Source organism: Arachis ipaensis, chromosome B01 (genome assembly GCF_000816755.2).
Source record: "Arachis ipaensis cultivar K30076 chromosome B01, Araip1.1, whole genome shotgun sequence".
Taxonomy (NCBI): Eukaryota; Viridiplantae; Streptophyta; class Magnoliopsida; order Fabales; family Fabaceae; genus Arachis; species Arachis ipaensis.
Genome location: NC_029785.2, coordinates 22,228,353 through 22,232,116, shown reverse-complemented (window position 1 = coordinate 22,232,116; position 3,764 = coordinate 22,228,353). Strand labels below are relative to the sequence as shown.

At 35.8% G+C, this 3,764-nt stretch overlaps 2 long non-coding RNA genes across 2 annotated transcripts in view; both read right to left on the bottom strand.

Annotated features, from left to right (window-relative positions):
- The window catches only part of LOC110270220, a 21,509-nt gene continuing 19,241 nt past the window's right edge, over positions 1,497-3,764 (bottom strand). Inside the window, exon 3 of the long non-coding RNA XR_002359496.1 lies at positions 1,497-1,599. This is a non-coding gene — a long non-coding RNA (uncharacterized LOC110270220). The remainder of the gene's footprint in view (positions 1,600-3,764) is intronic.
- LOC110270216 lies at positions 2,253-3,758 on the bottom strand. Its single transcript, XR_002359489.1, has 2 exons — positions 3,606-3,758; positions 2,253-2,670 (listed from the first exon to the last, which is right to left on the bottom strand). It is a non-coding gene; the product is annotated as an uncharacterized LOC110270216 (long non-coding RNA).

Below are 3,764 nucleotides of genomic sequence, written 5' to 3'. Positions count from 1 at the left end.
TGACTGGTGAGAAGGCCTCCTTTGCTTCTCCATATATATACACACACTATATCTATCATAACCGAAATAATTGAACTGCGTGTAAATATGAAGGCATCATCAACAACGGTAGATGGATATGCATGATGAGATTCATGCATGGCTCAGCTACTCCATCTTATGCAAGCAAGAAGCTTCTTCTAATTCTGTGCTCACGTCTCGTAACTCTGTCAGTTTAATTATTCTATGTATATGTAATACGTACTTTATTACCACACCCTATATATACTTCTGTAGTTATTACAGTATGCTGCGTTCTCTACAGATATATATGCTAATATGCTATATGGTTCATCGTTTTTTGAGCATGTAAGTACTCTAATGCAAATATATATACGATATGTGATATAGATTTCCTTCTACCTCCCCAAACCCATAACTGAAGCAAATAAGCGGAAAAAAAAAAACTCCCACACACTTTTCTGCTTACCTTCTGGAGAAACGCTGCGACAACAACCAAGCGGTGGGGTCAGCCAGTGGAGGAGCTTCGGCGACTGTGCGGCGAGTTCGACTAGGTGTTTGATAAAAGGTTTCTTTCATATATTGGTACCTGTTATGTTCTTATTTCTTTATCATTGCACTTGCTAATGGATCTCTTAATTCTTCTCAACATGGCTGGATTTAGTATACAGTGAGCCTGTATTGTGTTCGGAAAAAATGTGAACCAGGTTTTGAGTAAGTAGATGGGTCGTAGACCAATGGGATGATTTTCCACATTTCTTTGTTACATATGATTTAATTTTAGCAAGCTGCGTTCCCAAGCTTTATCTTCAATTTTTGAATATTTGCTTATGCTTGCATGTTTATGTATTATACTATTATCATACTAAGCATTGTGCAGAAATTGCTCTTATAATCTGATATATTCATGTCTAGAAAGGACGAGGTACTTGACAAAAAAAATCAGGTATTTTTTTTTTTTTGGAACCTCATTGTCCTTTTGAAATAATTGTCAAGGATCGGGTGGGGTATTCACTCTAATAATAATAATTGCATTACAATTAGTCGGGTGACATGGGAATGGTTAAAAACAAATGCAGCATCGTCAAACTTTTAACTATAGCTGATGCATCTAAGAGTAGCAACATATACCCTACCCGCAAATAGGGCTGGAAGTGAGTCAAGTCAGCTCATGAGTCAGCTCGATCTCGACTCGTTAACAGCTCGATAAGCTAAGCTCGTGAGTTAGTGAGCCAAGCTTGAGCCTAAAATTGAGCTCATAAATTAAATGAATCGAGCTTGAGTTTGGATAAACTCAGCTCGTGAGCTGGCTCGATTATATATATATATTATAACAATCTTAATTATTTAATATTTATATTTATTTTTTACATATAATTTTAATATAGGACATAAATAAAAAATTTATAATTTATTGATATAAAATTATAGATTATGTATTTATGTTTCTCTTATTTGAGCCAGCTCGTGAGCTCAAGTCGGCTCATGAGCTTTTAGTGAGTTGAGCTTGAGCTTAAGAAATAAGCTCAATTGTTAATGAGCCGAGCCGTGAGTCAAGCTCAATTTTCGTGAGCCGAGCTTGAGCTTGGTCTAGCTCGGCTCACTTCCAACCCTACCCGCAACTACCAAAGCCGACCCCACCCGGTCGGATAAGATTGTTAACCCGATCCACAACGGATAGAGTAAGGTGCTAGTAGGGTTCTCGTGCAGGGTAGGGTGCGAATTAAGCCTCAACCCTACTCGACCAACCCGCACCCTATATATGTATATATTATATACTTATATAAAAATATGTTTCAAATGAATGTTGAACCAAAAACCTCTCACTAAATGCAAAAGATGCTTAATCACTAAAAGAAGATCATTAATTGATAATTTAATACTTTTTCTTTACTATAAAATCAATTCTATTTTAAATTATCATCAAGTTATATAATAATATATCTTTTTTGTAACCCACTGATAAGATCGAATACCCGCGGGTTAAGAATGAGTAGAATTAAGATTGGAATATTCTCAACCCGCGAATAGAAAGGTTAAATTTATATAAAAATCTCAATCCAAGAGTTAGAATTAGCTCCAAACCCTGCCCTACCCTACCTATTGCCAACCCCTGCATCTAAATTACTCAATAGTAGTCCAAGTTTGAAACTATTGCTTATTTAAGCATCCACACAGCATAAACCACTAATTCACAAATGTAATGTTAAATAAACAAGTTAATGCTATGGAATATTGACTGTATAAGCATAAGGCCATGGCAAAAAAAGGACTAATAACTATGCAAATTAGCAGTTCCAAAAAAGGAACAAAACAATACATCCAGCCATATCAGATCAGAGTAAAGAAAAATAGGTCATAAGAGCAATGCACAATTTTCTGATAATCTGGTCTCATGAAGGCTCTTCAAAGGAAAATGATTTTGCACCCAGTTAATTTTCGGGTGGTGGGGAGGTGAGATAAAAATAGTACACAACCCTTGGATTTCATGGCCCAAAGCAAATTCATATACAGCTTTTGCAGCAAGCTTTATCCACATCCTTTGTGCACAATTTACAACCAGCAGTGAGGTTCATGATGACGATGCAGATAAAGGGGGTGGTGGTTCACATCCGGTTATAAACAAAGCCATGAAACCATTCAGTAGTCAGCTTCTTGTTTGTTCTGTCACTGGGCAGCAGGACAATGTCAAAATAAAAAATGAAGTGTAAAATAGAAGGATAGACAAGCACATGACTTTCAAAACTCAACAATAACAATAACAATAACAATAATAATAATATTAATAAATACTGTCCATGCAAAGTAACAAGAAATGAAATCAATAAAAAAGGGATAGCTAGCAAAACAGAACCTTCAATTGTACAGCCACTTAACCAGAAAAAATGAATACAAAGCCCTCAGGTTTAATACTTAACTACAAATAAACTACTGCTTTTTTCCATCGGTTTCATTCATAGCCTTCAAGCACCATCTGGAAGATACATAATAATTGATATATATATATATATATACACACACGTGCGGCATATGCGTGTGCGCGCACACACACACACCCCCCACAGAATCGGATTAAGTGAGTGGTGAGAGGAAGAGAGAGTGATGCAGGCTCCGGTTATGAACAAAACCATCACGTGACCTTTCAGTAGTGTTTGTTCCATCATGGGGCAATGTTTCAGTTTAGCCGTTAAATCTAAATTTTCTTGGTTTTGATGCATCATCAAAATTAAACACTAATAATTTAGGCGAATTCTATGGTGCCTTTTGTTTGGTGCCTAACTTTTGCCTAAATTACTTTTTATAATAACTTTAAAATATTTAAAATTTTTTAACTTTTATACTTTTAAATTTAAAATTAATTATTTTACCTATTTTAGTAATTAGGCAATACTTTTTAGGCACCATAGCAAACACCAATAATTTAAGCCACTAAGATAACTAACGCAATATTTAAGTCACAGCATCATATCAAAACCAAATAAACCCTGTCACGTAAAATTCCAAGTACAAGAGGGCAAAAATATAGAGTACCCTCAGATCTCATGGCTTACAAAATTTTAATGATCATAGACAGCTACTAAGCCAGTGGTGTTCAAAAGCCTTACCAACAAGATTCTGATCGTTGTCATCTTTGACATCACCGTTTCAACTGCAACCACCACAGCCACCAACATTTGAGTGTGTGTATATATTTGCATGAGAGAGAGAGAGAGAGAGAGAGAGAGAGAGAGAGAGAGAGAGAGAGAGAGAGAAGAAGAGAGCCA